The sequence below is a fragment of the Sorex fumeus genome, unplaced genomic scaffold (assembly GCF_029834395.1).
Source record: "Sorex fumeus unplaced genomic scaffold, SorFum_2.1 ptg000169l, whole genome shotgun sequence".
Classification (NCBI taxonomy): Eukaryota; Metazoa; Chordata; class Mammalia; order Eulipotyphla; family Soricidae; genus Sorex; species Sorex fumeus.
The window spans coordinates 10,345,905-10,363,421 of record NW_026606226.1 but is presented as its reverse complement, the minus strand read 5'-3'; the positions used below and the strand labels follow the sequence as shown (position 1 = coordinate 10,363,421).

Genomic DNA, 17,517 nt, shown 5'->3' with positions numbered 1-17,517 from the left:
CAGTGGAGGTGTGGGGTGTCGCTCACCTCCCTCCCGGCCTCTGCCCCCAGCAAGGGGGGCGGTGTCACACACACACATGCATGCAAACAGACACACACACACACACACAAGCCAACCCCCTACACATCTGAAAGCATCTAAGCGCGCACACACACACACACACACACACACACCAGTGGAGCTGTGGGGTGTCACTCACCTCCCTCCTGGCCTCTGCCCCCAGCAAGGGGGGCGGTGTCACACACACACATGCATGCAAACAGACACACACACACACACACACAAGCCAACCCCCTACACATCTGAAAGCATCTAAGCACACACACACACACACACACCAGTGGAGCTGTGGGGTGTCACTCACCTCCCTCCTGGCCTCTGCCCCCAGCAAGGGGGGCGGTGTCACACACACACACATGCATGCATGCAAACAGACACACACACACACAAACAAGCCAACCCCCTACACATCTGAAAGCATCTAAGCGCACACACACACACACACACACACACACACACACATACACACACACACCCCGGCCATCTCGCCACACATCTGAAAGCATCCAAGGCCCATATGCCAGCCCAGAGCTCTCAGGATTATCCCAGCAACCAGACCCAGGGGAGGGAGGCGGCAGGACGTGAGCCAGGCAGCCAGGGCCTGGGGACTGCCGGGAAGCCCAGCGCCAGGGCTGGTTTGGCCGGTCAGCGCCTGCCGGGCTCACTGGCCTCCGCACAGGGCTTTGGGCCCAGGGTTCTACACCTAAGAGAGGCTGGAAACCAGGCCCCCGGGTCGTGGCCACTCCTAACCACGGGGACCAGGGGCTGAGTGGTCAGCAGCCCCAGCTTAGCCCTTGCAAGAGCCAGTTTGCGACAAAATCCTCGGGGGCCCACCCCAAGGCCCTCTCAATCCAGGCAGCGCGCCGAGGGTACGCGTGACCCAGGGCCCTTCCCAGAAAAGCCAGTGACACAAGATTTCAGAAAGAGAGGCAGATGCTGAGAAAGCCGCCGAGACCACCAGGGACCCGTCCACCCCCGCCCAGGAGCACAGAGCCCGACAGGAAAGTTCATCCGGCCGTCCAAGCCCACAGTCCCAGTCACCCCGGGAATGAATGCTCCGAAGACTGTGGGCGGTGAGGGGCAGTGAAGGAGGGGTGAGCTGGGCACAGGGCCCCAGGGCCCCGGAAGGGACATCGCACAGACACTAGTGGGGAGGACCTTGGAGGAGCCAAAGAAGAGGCGCAAGTTAGGGTGATCCCTGAAAATCACCGAGGGGGCTCCTACGGGCAGGCCAGCGCCCGCCAAAGGAATGAGATCCGCCCGGCACAGCCTCCATGCTGGGTCACCGTGGGGGCCAAAGGGGTCGTCACAAGTCTCATCCTCAACCGGGAGGCCTCTCCCCCCCACTCCCAAGGGACAAAGCGCAGCAGTCCAAGGCAGGGAGAGGAAGGGACCCTCCGCACCCTGACCCTGCTCAGCCTCTCCCTGGCCCCCTCCCCGGGTCCCGTTCCCACCCTGCCAGCCCGGTGTCTCCCCTCCTGCGGCCACCCCCACCCCGTTACGTAAGGGACCCGCGAACACACAGAGGGAGCTTTGTTGTCAAACCAAATCCATACGGAGCCGGAACGGGCCAACACAGCTGTTCCCCATTCCCTCCTCCTTGGCTGGGCTGAGACAGGGCGGGAAGCCCCCGCACGGGGGCAAACTCTGGCTCCAGCGTAGGGGGGGAGCCGGGATCAGTCACCAGCGCGTGGGGCCACAGCAGGGAGCAGCTGGCCCACAGATGGAACAAAGGCCAGCACGAAGCCGGGGGCAGGTCCGGAAGCGGGGTGCGGACACACCCAGGGGATGCACCCCAGCCCCTCGGCCACACACCTGCGGGCTGGCTGTCCTGGTGCCCACGTGCCTGGCCGAGTGTGCATATACCCACCGCCACACACAGGCCCAGCCCAGCATCCGGGCGGCCGTGCAGACGGACACCCCCTGGCCCCTCAAACTATCCTGGAGAGAGACTTGACTCTGGGGGAGCAGACGGTGAAGACCAGAAAAGCACCACAGACCAGTTGCTGGGTATCGGACCCGGGACCTCATATGCTGGAAGGCTTTATGGCTGGGTCACCTCCCTGGCCAACTCCAGCACCAAATAAATCCCACCCACCTGCTCGGGAAGACGGTCACAAGGGGTGGGGGTGGGAGGCAGGGCCCCCACTCTGGCGAGGCACCGCACCCCCCCAAAGCCCAATGGCTGGGAGAGTCTCCTGGTTCTAATACCCCACCCCCAGGTGGGACTCCTAGGTGGGCCAAAAAGCGCATGCCCAGCAAGAGGGGCCCTAGTTCCACCCCCCACCCCCCCACCCCTGCACAGAAATAAACAGGTTCGAGTCAGGCTGAGGAGAGGACCTCAGGGGCAGGGCATTGCCTTGAGTGTGTGAGATTCAGGGCCAGAGCGATAGCACAGCAGGTAGGGCGTCTGCCTCGCACACGGCCGACCTGGGTTCAATCCCCGGCATCCCATATGGTCCCTCAAGCACCGCTAGGAGTAATTCCTGAGTGTACAGCCAGGAGTAAAATGACCCCTAAGCATCGCTGCATGTGAAAAAGAAAAAAGAAAGAAAAAAGAAATAAAAGGTGAATGTGTGAGACCCACGCCCAGCCCCGCCCCTCCCATCTGTGAAATCCCACAGCCCCCAACGATGGGGGTTCCAGGTCCAGCCCCGAACACCCAGACAGTTGCCACTGTCAGGACAAGCTGGGGACTCTGTGTGGCCGGGAATGGGGTGGTGACAGGGGTCAAGTGACAAACAGGAGGGAAGGGATGGCAAGAAGGAAAAGAGAGGAGGAGTAAGAGTTTGGGGAGAGGAGGAAAGAGGGGCTGGGAAAGCACCCAAAGGGGAGAAGGTAGAGAGACGACCCGGCCCGAAGGTCAGACCCGCCCCATGCCCACAGACCCCTCCTGGCCCAGAGCCACCTGGACCTGAACAAAGACACTAAGGAAACAGCCCCCTGGGCATGGCAGGGGAGGAGGCAGGTGATGCTAAGACAGCTGTCTCAGACGGGAAAGAGTCACCAGCCCCAGCCCCGTGTCCCCTCCCAACTGGTGCCTGCAACACAGTGACCTTGGCCAAGAGACCTCCCAGCACTCACTCTCACACCACTGCCGGTACAGGGGAGAAGCGGGCCTCACCCAGGTCACAGGGGCAGGGGGAGGTGCTGGCAGCTGCAGAGAAGAGGCAGGAGGGCCGCCTGGAGCTCCAGGGAAGACTCCAGCCCACCTGGCTGGGTGCGTAGGAGTCTCTCACTCCACCCCAGCGGGGATGGGGAAGTGTCCAGCCGCCCCGTCTGCAGACCCGTCGGCCAGTCTGTGCCCCTGTGTCTGTTCCATGCTCACTCCAGCACAGAGGCCCGTGGAGAGAGGTGGCTCAGGTGGCCAGGGGGCGAACTCAGGGCTGGGGGAAGGAGCCTGCAGAGGCAGGTCTGGACTGAGAAAGGTGATTGTCGGGCTGGGGCAATAGCACCAAGCGTTTGCCTTGCACGCAGCAGACCTGGGTTCGATTCCGAGCGTCCCATATGGTCCCCTGAGCACCGCCAGGAGTAATTCCTGTGTGCAGAGCCAGGAGTAACCTCTGAGCATCGCTGGGTGTGACCCCAAAAGAAAAACAAAAAAAGGAAAAGACGTCCAGCATCCCTGGAAGCACCCTTACCCCCCACAAAGAAAGAAAAGAAAACGCGAAGCTATGCGCATCCTGCAAATTAAGAGGCACTGAGCATGCAGTTACCGGCAAGACCCACCCCTAAACCTTTGCTTCCTAGAATCCAGAGGTCATGGGCCTGAGAGTAGGTGAAGTGGAGGGAAGGAGGCGGAGATTAATTTATGATTTGTTATCAGTAGACGTCTGTTTAGGCGATCTGTTTTATTTTGATGTGATTGCTGTCTTGGGGCCAACCTGGCAGCGTGCAGAGCTTGCTTTTGGCTCTGCACTCAGGGGTTACCCGAGTGGGGCTGAGCGAACCTTGCAGTGCCAGGGGCTGAACCCGGGTCAGCAGCATGCGGGGCGAGCGCCTGCCCGCTGGACCGTCTCTCTGGCCTCTTTCTATAAACTTGGGCACTCCTGAAAACTTCTCGGACGCAAAGGGACTGCAGAAGAGAAGAAAGTTCACGGAGCCCCAGATGGTGCCATGAGGCTCTGGTGCAGAAGCAGGAGGGATGCTGACGCTTTACACAGAAACTCGGGCGTCTCGAAACCAATCAATAAATAGGGGCTGGAGTACAGCAGGTAGGGCGTTTGCCTTGCACGCAGCCAACATGACCGACACAGGTTCGATTCCCAGCATCCCATATGGTCCTCTGAGCACCGCCAGGAGTTAATTCCTGAGTGCATGAGCCAGGAGTAACCCCTGTGTATTGCCAGGTGTGACTCAAAAAGAAAAAAAATATATATAGAACAAATAAATCCTTGAAGATTCCTGACCAGGCCAAAGGTCTGTACAGATATCTTCAGCTGAAGGAACTTGCCCCTCTCCAGTCCCCTGCAGAAAGAAGTGCACCCCCAGGGGCCAGAGCGATAGTACAGTGTGGATAGAGCGTTTTTGCCTTGCACACGGCTGACCCGGTTCAGTCCTCAGCATCCCATATGGTCCCCGGAGCACGGCCAGGAGTAAGTCTTGAGCGCAGAGTCAAGATTAACTCCTGAGGGGCTGGAGCAATAGCACAGCGGGTAGGGCGTTTGCCTTGCACACGGCTGACCCGGGTTCGATTCCCTGCATCCCATATGGTCCCCTGAGCATCGCCAGGAGTAATTCCTGAGTGCAGAGCGAGGAATAACTCCTGAGCACCGCTGGGTGTGACCCAAAAAAAAGCCGGAAATCAGGAGCCTCCTTCCCACTGTGGCCTGGACCAAAGCCTCGGGTCTCGGAGCCGGTCCCCAGCAGAGCGGCGTGAGTCGCCGAGGGGCACCAGGGCTGAGCCGCTCTGGGCTGGAAGCAGCCCGGGTCCCGCGGCTAAGAGGCTCCCCCCACGTGACCTTGGCAGGTTATCTCTCCTCCCGCTGATCCTTCTATCTCTCAAGGGCGAGCTTCTGGGGAAGGCTGATGAGGAGCTGGCGACGGAGGAGGGAAGGAGTCAGGGGTGAGAGAAAGCCTCTTTTTCACTGCACCGGGCCCGCTCTGGACACATGACAGAGTTGTGGACACTATCTACTGCCATTCTTGGCTAAGTCCAGTTTGATTTGTAGGCCTGGAAGTGCCGGTGGCGGGTGAGATCTGAGGGTCCTGCCACCCTTGAGAGCTGCACCCAGGGGAGAAGGGCCGGGGTCCAGGATGAAAACAAGATCACACAGGCCCAGCCCACTGACCTGCCCTCCTCTGATGGCCATGATCCTTGGGCCCCACTCCAGGCGCCCAGCAAAGCTGGATGTGGAGTCCCAGACCCACAAGCTCAGTCACGAGGCTCCGGGCAGGAAGAACGGACTGTCCTCCTCCAACTGCTCTTCCTCAGGCCAGCGGACTTCCAGTACCCTTCCTCACACCAGTGGCTTGCTTAACATCCCTGCGGCCCGCCTCCCTGCCCAGGGCCTCCCCCCACTGGCAGCAGTGCCCATGAGCAGGGGCCAGGTCTGGCTGCCCAGGGAGCCACCATCTTATCTCTGGGAGACAGCTGGACAGGACTGGAGGTGTTCTGGGGCCCAGGTGCCGACATCTCTGACCCAATGCAGTACCCACTCTGAAATGCAACCAACGCCAGCCTTCCCGCTGAGAAGGGGCAGCTCTGAGCGGCACCTGGGGGGCTCAGGGGCCATCGGCTGCTGTTCACACTTGAATCTACTTTGGGGCACTTCTCCCTCTCTCTCTCCTCTGTGTCTGTCCCTCTTTCACACACACACACACACACACACACACACACACACACACACACACACAGGAGCTCAGGGGTGCTCCCAGCTACCCACCCAGCAGCCTCCAGACCTCTTGTGCATGGCGAGGAGCTCTGTGAAGCAGCAGCTAATGAGAAGCTAATGACTCTGGCCCCCCAAAAGCTGCCTGCCCCAGCCACTTCCTCGAGGCTACCTAACCCTCAGGTCAAGGCCCCCCTGACACTGGAGGGGCAGCAGTGGCTCAGCGCAGGTGGGGTGAGAGTCAGGAGGTGAGGAGGGAGAGGTCGGGCCTGGACGCTCACCCAGCCGCCCCTCACAGGCCGGGAGCCCAGGCGCTCAGGAAGCAGCCCTGAGCACCGTCTGCAGGCTGTCCCGCGGCTCGGGGACACTGGTTTGGGGGTTTCCGTTCAGGAGGCTGGGGGGGGGGTCCACATGAAGCAGGGTGCTCCGTGGCCCGGCAGGAAGCTGTCATCAGTCTGAGGGCGAGGGGTCCTGCCCCGACCCTGGGGTACAGACCTGTGAGCCACGCAGAGGGGAGGAGCTCCCAGCTCCCAGGAACAGGAGCTCTGTGGGCAGCCCCCCAGAATGGGACTCCCAGCGTCCGGTGTCGGCCAGCTCAGGGAAGATGCCAGGCAGGCTGGAGGCCGAGTGTGCAGACAGCAAGGCTGGGGAGAAGCCGAAGGGCGGGAGGGCAGCTTTGCGTGTGGGGAGTGGGGGTGGGGGGCCCCCGAGTTCGACTCCTGGCACCACATGGTCCCCTGAGCACTGCCAAGTGTGACTCAAAACCCAAAATAAATAAAAATAAGCACAAGCTGATGCCAGATTACATGAAGCTCAGAAAGAGGGCCCAGTGTGGGGCTGGCTGGGATGGGGTGGGGGGGTTGGGAGGGAGGGCTGGCTCTCCAGAATCTGTAACAACTCCAGAAAGAAACAGATTTTCAATTCTATCCAAGGAAACTAGACTCTGTAAGTTCAAAGGGGCTGGGAGCTGAGAGGGGCCTGGCTAGGCCCCTCATTTGAGAATGGGGAGTGAGTCACGGTGAAGGTGGCCCAGAAGACGCTAAGCTACGGGCTTCTGCAGCCTGCAACCCTCCACCTGCAAAGAAGGGGGTCCCTGTGCTCTGGAGGCAGTGCCCCACTCCAAGGCTTGCCTGACCCACCTCACACTGCACCCAACTGCAGGGTGGCGGTGCCAGCCCAAATGCTCCAGGGCCCTGGGGCCCATAGGGTGGCCTGTAGCTGCTCCCTACCCCAACGTAAGGGCTGGGCAAAGGACTGGGGCATGGAGAGAGAAGAGCAGCGAACAGGTGAGAGGCACCTGAGCACGGGCTGAGAGGCTCCTAGGCCAGGTCCCAGCATGGGCCCCAAAATTCCACAAGGACACACACTTCTGCGTCCCAAGCGGCCGGCACCCTCCAGGCACCCACCTCGGAACTCTGAGGCAGCTCGGGTGAGCGAGAGCAGCAGGAAGACGGCGCCCAGCCAACACTCACACACCTCCTCTCCGTGCCGGCACATTTTCGAGCACTTAACCTTCACGCACTCCTGGGGGCCCGCCGGGCAGCTCGGGAGACGGCCACAGGACTCTGGGTCCTGGGGGACAACTCACGCCGCTGGGTGAGCCCGCTTCAACTTGGCTCCCTGCTTCTGTGGCTTTCCGCCGCTTTCCTAGGAAGCCTGGGGAAGTGCCAGCCTGTGGGTGGCTATGAGGTCAGACGGGCACAGCCTCGCACCCCAACACTGCCTACACCCACACCCCCACCAGTAAGTAACCCCCTGAGTCAGGCCCTCGGACCGGGTCTGTGAGAGCAACCACTTCCAGGCCCAGGCCCAGCCTTCCCTCCAGACAAGGAACGGAGGGTCAGCGCCCACCAGTCCTGCTGGCAGCAGGGCTGTCTCCACGGACCCTGCCAGAGGGCCTGGGGGACCCCCAAAACTCACAGCTGAACCCACGGCTGTGCTAACCCTCGTGGAAGCAGATGGATCCCGCCTGCACCCCAACTCCATCCTTTTCCACTGCCCACCGCCCCCTGCCGCTTCGGGTACCAGCCGCAGTGGCCTAGGCCCCAAGACCCCCTGTCTCCGCGACCGCCCTGACGCCGCACGGACAGGCTCTGCCGGGTGACCTCGCGAGTCCCGTGCCCACCCTCTCCAGCAGAGCCTGTGCCATCGGCCAGCACCCGGGTTCCCCACGCCGGTGGCCCTGGACGGGACGGGGCGGTGACGGGAGACACCACGGAAGGCTGGGAGGATGCTGAAGCCCGCGCAGGGCTGGAGGGGGGCTCCAAACTTTGCGAAGCGCCTGGGGAGCAGGACGCTGGGCTGCCCGCGGGGGCGGGGGGAAGAACGGGTCCGGGAAAGGGCTCCCGGGTGCGCCCCCTCCCCGCGCGGCCCCACGGACGCCCACGTGCCGGCGCCCACCACCTCCTCCCCCGGCGGCGCGGGCCCAGCGCCAGGCGGGGGTCCCCGCGGCGCGCCCCGGCCCCGGGCCCCGCGTACTCACCCGCGCGGGTGGAGCGCGGCGGGCGCGCGGCTCCGATCCGCTAGGCGCGGGCGCGGCGGCTGCGCTCGGCCGGTCCCGGTGGCGGCGCGGGGCCGGCTGCGGGCGGGCGCGGCGGCCGGCCGGGAGGCGGGGGCCGGGCGGCTCGCGGGGCGGGGACGGGGCCGGACACGCTTGCGCACACGGCCGGGGCCCGGCTCCGGGGAGCGGGCGGCGGGCGGCGGGAGGAAGGGCTGGGCGCGGCCGCCGGGCGGAGCCGGGACCCGGGCGGGGTGGCGAGGGGCGCGCAGGGGCGGGGGTGATGGGGGAGGGTTTGCGCGGGGCGCGGCCTCCGTGTCCCCCTTCCTCCCCGACCCCGGTCCGGGAACAATGAGCCCCCAACAAAAGGCTTCTCCGCTCTCCCACGCAAGCAACGTGCGGTTCCCTCACTGGGGAAACTGAGGCAGGCAAGAGGGTGGGCCTGGCTCCGGGAGCACGGGCCCCCGATTGGGAGCAGCCAGGCGCTCTGGACCGAGACCTGAGCCTTCCCCGGCCCTCACCGCTACCTGCAGCCCCCCAAAGGACACCCTGGGCGCCCCGGTTTTACCAGAGCGCTCTTGACCTTGGGAGATGTGGTTTCGCTTCCTTACTGAGGCGCCAACACCCTGTCTCGGAGGGGAACCACGGCAGGCCCTGCCCCTGCTTTCTGGGCCCTCACATCCCACACATTCCCAGGAAACCTGGCAGCTGCCTTCCCTGAAGGGGGTCAGGCCAGGGGTCACCCTGGGACACTTTGGACGTGGGACGCCTTGGACGTGGGGTGGTGGGGACAGGGTGTCAAAGAAGGGGCCGGCCCTGGAGCTCCTCCTAGGCCCTTTATTTCTGACTGTGGACTCATGTCCAAGGAAGTGGAGGGCCAGGGTGTGACTAATGTGAGGTGTGAACGGGAGGAACAAAGCCGGGGCTTATCTGTGGAAGACACAATCCCGGAAGCTTTGCTGGCATGAGCCGCTTGGGGAAGTCGTGGCCGCTTCCAAGTTCTCTGGCCAGTGACCTGCCCCTTTCCACATCCCCACCCGCTGCAAGGTCACTGCACTTCAGGGTGATGCTGCTGGATGGGCCTGATATTTGATGAGATCTTGGCTGTGCATGCCTTGCACCGGTCCAGCACTCTGACTGGGGGACTCCACTGCAGAAAGGACCCGGTGACTGAAGCATTTGACCTGGGCAAGGCAAGAGGAAGAGGCGCTCTCTTGTCCTGGCTCCGGTTTTGCAGCCGGAAACCTGGGCCCTCTGACAGCATCAGAAACTGCAATGTGCAAGCCTTGTAGCTCTCGTTCTGAACGATGTGATGACTTTTGCTGCTGGCACCTGTTTCCCCCTCTGCTTCCGTCACTTAAGAGTTTTGCTTTAGTTTTCTGGGGGGGGGGGGAGCAAAGGAAATCACTGTGCTTTTTCAAAGGGCATTTGTTGGTATTCAATCAGGCAGTGGGCAGAAATTTGCTCTGAAAATACAGGTGTGATAGAATTGGGGACGTATATTCTATTATTATGCAAGCTGGGTCCTTCCCTGTGCTCTAAGCCTTCCCAACTTAGTCCGAGCCGGTTACTGGGCGCTCAAAAGCGAACTGCAATTCTGCCTCCTCCCCGAGGCCACAACATACAGGATCTTCCCCCGCCGGCATCTTAAGGACACAGACCGCAGCTCAGATAGCTGGACCAGAACCTATCATCTACAGGGCAGGGGGAAGTGCTCCTGGTGTCTCTTGAAGTTAAACGCTCAGTAACTGAACTTGGTAATTATTGTCTTCTTAGATGAGTCATTTTTTCCCCCTCTGGTGCTGGGATTATAACCCAGGACTTTACAGGGATGAGGCATGAGCTATGTACACTGGGCCACTTGCTCCTTGGCTTCTGAGTCGTGGAACCTCTCCCAGACTGACTGCACCCACTTTGAACCCTGAGCAGGTCACTGTTAGCGACCCCGTAGGAGAGGGACGGAAAAGATAGTCCAGTGGGGAAAGCACTTCCCTGGCGAGTAGCCGGGCTGAATCTCTGGCCCACTTATAGCTCAACGAGCGCCTCCAGGAATGAGCCCCTGAGCATTGCTGGGTGTGTGCCAACCCCCCAAAAATGAAAAAAAAAATCGGGAGGGGCTGGAGCGATAGCACAGCGGGTAGGGCATTTGCCTTGCATGCGGCCGACCTGGGTTCGAATCCCAGCATCCCATATGGTCCCCTGAGCACCGCCAGGAGTAATTCCTGAGTGCAGAGCCAGGAGTTACCCCTGAGCATCTCCAGGTGTGACCCAAAAAGAAAAAAAAATCGGGGGGATGACACTGTTCCTCCAAGAGGCTTGAAGCCAGAGGTGGGGCTCACTACCCAAGACTGCTTCTTCCCCCCTGCCTGGTGCCCTGCTTCACTTTGTTTGGCCTGTGGGGGAGTTGGGGTGCAGAGCAGGCCAGCAGCCAGCAGCCAGGCAGGTGCTGCAGAGCAGGAAGTGTCGCCTGAGGCGCTTCCTGGGGAGGCTGTGGGTGGGGCAGGAGGTGAGAAAGCATTTGACAAATGTGCCTCATGGGCTTCTGGCTCCTGTCCCTGGCGTGTGCCACGTTAGCGTCCTGTCCTGCCCGGCTAGGCACAGCGAGATGAGATGCCCCGTTGGAGGAAGAAATCAACTCAATCCCGCATCTCATGCGCTTTTAAAAATAGCCCTTTCCAGGATGGGATTTCAGCTCCTATTTTTATCAGATTTCTATGGCTGGACCAGGCGGTGGAGCAGTTCCCAGGGTTCTCGATAGCAGGGGACATCCCTGACTGTGTGAGAAAGCTGCCCGCAGGCCCGGGCTGAAATGCACTCCAGGAACGCCGAGGCTGGAGGCCGTCCGAGAAGGCCCGAGGGCCGTCCTGGCCTGCTTTGGGGGCCACGATCAATTAACCACGGAGCACTAGCAGCTGGCCTTTCTTCCACGAAGCCTCCCCGTTGCCATGCCGCCCTGCTGGGCTCGGGTTTCTTGGAGCTCCCAATCAGGAAGTTGTTTTTTTGTGTGTCTGGCCCGAATATCTCCAGTTACATCCTTTTCTCAGTCCTTCTCAGAGTTGGAAAATAGCAGCGGACGTTTCCTGAGGGATGACTATGCCCACAAAAATCCCTCGGGGTCAGCACTGGGATGGCCGCTGGATTCAGAGGCTCAGCCGCCACTTGGCCCGCTATTCTGCTGGTTCCTATGGTGCCGGTTCCGTGCTGGGCCCTCGGCTTCCCGCCTCTCCCACGGAGGAGAACAGCACTGACAAATGTGCTGGCTGAGACCAGAAAGATAGCACGGCTACTAGGTTGCTTGCCTTGTGTGTGGTGGACGGGAGGTGGGGGTGGGTTCCCGACCCCAGAACCGCCTGGATCCCCAGCCAGCCAGGAGTGATCCTTGAGCAGGAGGACCACTGGGTGTGGCCCAAAACCCAAACCAAAACAGGCCCCTTGGCCTGGCCCTGCTTTCTCCACCAAAGTCCCGAAGGGAAAACTGGCTTGTGCACCCCCTGCTAGGAACAGCTTCTGGTCCGCTGCAGACACCACATATCACCCTACAAGTCCCTACAGCTCCCCTTCGAGGCACTCGGCAAGCCTGTGATTAGCTCCAGAGTTCCTCACTTCCGGTGAGCTCCCAGGCGTCGTCGGCCCCATCTCTAGACCCTTTTGTTTTGGAGACCCTTTTGCTCATGTTTTTGGTTTGGGGGTTATGCCCAGAGGTGCTCGGGGGGCTTACTCCTGGCTCAGGGCTTGGGAGTAACCCCCGGTGATGCACATGTGGATCCCCGGGGCCAAACCAGGGGTTGGCAGGATGCAAGACGGGCATCTTCACCCACACCCCACACCCATATTGGGCTTCTCCAGTCCCAATCTCCAAATTCTTGTCTGTATAAAGGTAGGGTAGGGCATAAGGGGGGAAAAAAAAAAGTAGGGTAATTCAGTGAAAGGGCGCCTGCCTGCAGGCATCAAGCCAGAGGGGGGGGGCTCAATCCCCAACACCTCCCCCCCACTTTGCTGACAGTATCCAGCCCCACTGGTGTGGTCCCTGGGGGTCATCTGCACTACCAAGTGTGAGCCCTGATATCTCATGACACTGAGGAAGGAAACATTAAAAGAACAAAAGGTTGTGTTTTTTTTTTTTTCTCTCTTTGGGTCACACCCGGCGATGCTCAGGGGTTACTCCTGGCTCTGCACTCAGGAATGACTCCTGATGGTGCTCAGTGGACCATATGGGATGCTGGGAAATCGAACCCGGGTCGGCCGCGTATAAGGCAAATGCCCTACCCGCTGTGCTATCACTCCAGCCCAAGAACAAAAGTTTTAAGGGGGCGGGGTGAGGAGAAGGTTGAGGCAGGAGTGATAGTACAGCAGGTAGTGTGTTTGCCCGGCCTGCAGCTGACACAGATTCAATCCCCAGCACCAATATGGTCCCCCAAGCCCCACCAGGAGTGATTCCTGAGTGCAGGGCCAAGAGCGTTCCTGAGCACTAGTGGGCATAACCAAAAAAAAAAAAAAAGAGGAAATGTTCAACATCTGTTTATTGAATTAAAACACTTCAAACAGAACTAGAAGGAAAGCACAGCCTTGGCACATGCAAGGCCCTGGGCTCCATCCAGGGACCACTTGGCCCGCATTACCACTAACTGTGGCCCTGAGCACAGCATTCTGTACGGAACCAAGCTCTGCCATGATACCTTCCTGGCCCCCTTTAAAAGCAAGGGTTGGAGAGATAGCAGAGCAAGGTAGGATGCTTGCACATGTCAATCCTGGCACAATCCTTGACACCCCCTAGGGCCCCATGAGTACGTCCAGGAGTAGTCCCTGAATTCACACAGCCAGGAGCAAGTCCTGAGCAATCACCAGGTGTGGTTTCCAAACCAAAGATAAATAAATACAATTAAAAAGCAGGTTTAATTCATGCTTTTTTGGGTTTTCTTTTGTTCTGGAGCCATACCCAGTGATGCTCAGGGGGTACTCCTGACTTTGCACTCAGGAGTTACTCCTGGTGGTGCTCAGGGGACTATATGGGATGCGGGGGATTGAACCCGGGTCGGCCACTTGCAAGGCAAACACCCTACTCACTGTGCAATTGCTCTGGCCCCTAATTCATGCTTGTTTTCGAATATAGTCGTTAAAACGTGGTGACTCCCCAATTTATCAGGATTTCAAATCATCCACATGACCATAAGAGAATAGATATGGACTGTTCACTATTTTACTTTGCTAAGTGACAAGTATTTCATAGGAGTCACACTTGGTGAGGCAGGGGGTCACTCCATGCATGGTTCTCAGGGGTCACTCCCAGTGGTGACCCAGGGAGTGACTTTTAAAGTCACTTTACCATGCTGGGGACCCAGGCTCCTTCGTGCACAGCGTGTGCCCTCTGGACCGTCTCCTTGACCCCAAGCCAAGATATCTTTTAAAACTACGATTGATTGATTGATAACGAACAGTTCCTTGTTAAAGGGCGTTTGTACATCACTGACATTTGGATTAAAGCTTTAATCCTCCGTTTACAAAGAGCTGGTGGATCTGCGTCAACCTACTTAGACAACAAATGGATACATTGACGTGTCTGCCATATAAAACTGTTACCAGAAGCTTTTTCCAGTTGTTACTTTGCGTGTCATTGTTTTTCCTGTCCATTTGGGGTGGGGTGGGGGCCAGTACTCGGCCCCTCTTCAGCAACTGCTCTTTGTGAGAGATTACTTTCCGGAAGGAAGGAATAATGACTGACACTTATAAAGCACCACGCAGTTTTTCTCCAGGGGGAAACTTTGAGGCAGAGAGAGAGAGAGGGGGGAGAGAGAGAGAGAGAGAGAGAGAGAGAGAGAGAGAGAGAGAGAGAGAGAGAGAGAGACAGACAGAGACAGAGAGACAGAGAGACAGACAGAGACAGACAGAGAGACACAGATAGACACAGAGAGACAGGGAGAGACTGAGACACAGAGAGGAGCTTTGGCAGAAGGCAGTGATGTCCCTGTCCACTTCCTTGCAAGCCAGTCAGCCGGGAAGAGAGACCTGGCGGTTGGCAGCCAGTTGGGGGTGGGGTGGGAGGGTGACCTCTGTGTCCACTCCCCCAGCACGCAGCCGGGGGCAGTCTCCAGGCTAAGGGCTATGCCTCCTGCAACTGGCCAGTCCCAGAAGGGCTAAGGGCTGTGGGGTTTAGTCCGCCGCTTCTATCTTGAGGGTAGATCCGGGATTCCTGGGGAACACCCAGGGCGGGACAGACACCTGTTCCAGGCACTGTCCCAGGATCGGAAGTTCCTCTCTCAGGGACTCCCTAGAGGAGGAGGGCGTGTGCTCCCTGCTTGCTCCCCTCTATGGGGTCGCCCTGACCCATGGCCCACGAGCAGGCATGTGGACAGCAGCTCGTGGACATGACCCCTAGGGAGACAGTGCTGGGGCACAGAACTGACCCTCTTCCTCTGTGAAGGCAGACTTGGGGGCTACATAAGCCCTTCTCTGTCCCCCAGCCTTACAAAGGGGCACAGGGGGTCTCCCCTCTCAACCCCCCTGACCCACTCTGTCCTCCTACCCCAGACCTCCTCCGGCGTTGCTTATGTGAAGGTGCAGGGGACAGGAAGGGGTGGAGAAGCGAGCCTGTGTGTGCAGGGATGGGGGGAGGCCTGGAGAGGCGGGGGGTCTGAGGGGAGCCCCCTCAGGGGCCCCCTGCCTGTCTCCCTGCATGTCCAGAACGAGCACAGACCCACAAACCCAGAACAGGTTCTGGCCTAGCCCGAAAATTGGCCTCCCAGGATGGGCCCCTTCGGGAGGGCGGGCAGTCTCTGGGGGCAGGTGCTCCTCACTCCCCCTTTCCCTTCTGTGACTTTTATTTGGGGGGGTTGGGGCCATACCTGGAAGTGCTCCGAACTTACTCCTGGCTCTGCACTCGGGGATCTTACTCCTGGTGGTGCCCAGAGGCTGTAAGGGGAGTCAGGGTTTGAACCCGGGTCTGCCGCGTGCAAGGCCAGTGCCCTAACCTGCTGTACTATCGCTCTGGTCTGGTCCCTGTCTATTGTTTTGTCTTTAGATTTTCCTGATCCTGGAAAGACAAGCTAGGGGTCCCCTTCCCACCTAGCCCAGCTGGGCAGCTGTCACCTGTTCCTCTCCACACCACACTCGAAACCTACAAAACCTTCTCTCAAGGGGGGGGGGGTTTCCTGCCGGGAGCCCGAGGCTGTCTCTGTGCCAGTGAGCATGGTGGGGACCCCCAAAGGCTTATTAGCTGGCTTGTCCTGGAGGGTCCCTTTCTAGGCGCCTCATCTGCTCACCGGGCACCAGGCCAGCTGTCCCATTACCCGGGGTCAGAGCTATGGCAATTCCTGGCTCACGAGTCCATCGTCAGGGCCAGGGAGGGAGCCCAATGGGCAGAACACAAGCCTGGCAGGCAGGGGTGCCAGGGTCATCTCCGGAACCACATGGTCCCCTGAGCAGAGCCAGGAGTGAGCCCAGAGCAGATCAAGAGCCCCTCAAAGACCACTTCAGAGGGAAAAATCCACAGGGTGGGCAGCAGGGATGGGCTGCCCAGCACTGGACAAAGCAGCAGGTGTGGGGGTGGAGGTGCTGCTGCCCAGGGCCATGGGTTGACGGCCTGCTCAAGAGAATGGCTTCCTCAGGGCTCGAGTACAGTAGGGAGTACTGTACAGATAGTACAGTAGGGAGGGCATTTGCCTCGCACATCGCCAGCCTGGGCTCAATCCCTGACATCCCACAAGGTCCTCTGAGCACTGCCAGGAGTCATTTCGGAGTGCAGAGCCAGAGTGACCCCTGAGCACTGCCGGGTGTGGCCCCAAAACAAAATATAAAAAATAAATTAAAAAAATTTAAAAAGAGAGCAGCTTCCAGTCTCCATCTGACTCCAGCATCGAACCCTGGCTGGTGCATGGGGGGAGCAGACAGGCATCGGGGGAAGGGCCTTGGCCCCCAGACCTCAGGCCAGGGATGGGGCCCTGAGCCACTCTGTGCTCAGCAGACATGCCCCTTCCTGGGGATACCCCAGCTACCAGGTACCCCAGTGACTAGCCTGCAGTGTGACATCCGTGTGCAACTCAGTGTCCTGTGTCTTGTGTGCTGGGATGCCCCTGCACAAGCTGGTATGTACTTCCTGCCTGAGCCTCAGACCTCCTGGAGGCCTCTCGGGCCCCTGGATTCCTCCCGTGACCTGGCCCTGCCTCCAGCCCCTCGCTGTTCTCTCAGATCTCTGGAACGAGCTTCCAACCGACCTTATCACGGACACCCTGTTTTGTATTTGATCTTCTGGCTGCTCCCACGGGTGTGTTTTGTCTTTCTGCCCGGAATATCATTCAAGGCCGGGGACTCGTAGAACAAATAACAAGAGGTGAAGGCCACCGGCGGGGCTGCTCCCTGGATTCCGGCCCAATCCCTCCCACCTGCAGCTAGCGAGGAGCTCCCCAGTTGGGCTGACCCCCGGACGGCGGGAGGAAGGAAGCTCAGAGCACAGTAGTCAAAGAAGTGCCCTCCAAAGTCTGGACGTCTGGGGCCGGAGCGATAGCACAGCGGGTAGGGCGCTTGCCTTGCACACGGCCGACCCGGGTTCGAGTCCCAGCATCCCATATGGTCCCCCAAGAACCGCCAGGAGTAATTCCTGAGTGCAAAGCCAGGAGTAACCCGTGAGCATTGCTGGATGTGACCCAAAAAAGATAAATAAATAAAGTCTGGATGTTTGGGGGGGAAAAGGTATTTCAGGGCCATGCCCAGCAGTGCTCAGAGGCCGTGCAGTGCCAGGGATCAACTCCACGACTCCCGCAGAACCACCTCGTGGGCTCTGACTGTTCTTGCTGTTTCGGGATGGGACAGGCGGACCGAGAAAATCACAGGAAGGAACAGAGGGTCTCAGGCACCGGGTGGAAGGGGCAAGGCCGGGTCCGGGAAACCCTGGCGGCAGCCCTGTTAGCACCCCGAAGCCTTCCTCCTTGTCCACACTGACCCACCCAGCCGCGGGCCTGTGTCACGCCAACGTCAGTCCACACCAAATGAAGCCAGTATTTTATTCACACATGTAGAACAAGTCGGTACAAAATAAGGTTTGTGTTATCAAAAAAAAAAAAAAAAAACCAAACCAGCCACTGGGTGCTAACCCCCGCCCCCTCCCCGTGTCCCCCACCCCCACCCCAACTCCCCGTG

General features: G+C 59.7%; 1 protein-coding gene across 4 annotated transcripts in view; it reads right to left on the bottom strand.

Moving 5' to 3' along the window:
- The window catches only part of ST3GAL4 (ST3 beta-galactoside alpha-2,3-sialyltransferase 4), a 32,761-nt gene extending 24,258 nt beyond the window's left edge, over positions 1 to 8,503 (bottom strand). For all 4 annotated transcript variants that reach the window (XM_056107714.1, XM_056107718.1, XM_056107715.1 and 1 more), the window contains exon 1: positions 8,374 to 8,503. The gene's annotated coding sequence lies outside the window, so the exon portion shown is untranslated. The remainder of the gene's footprint in view (positions 1 to 8,373) is intronic.
- Positions 8,504 to 17,517: the final 9,014 nt, after the last annotated feature.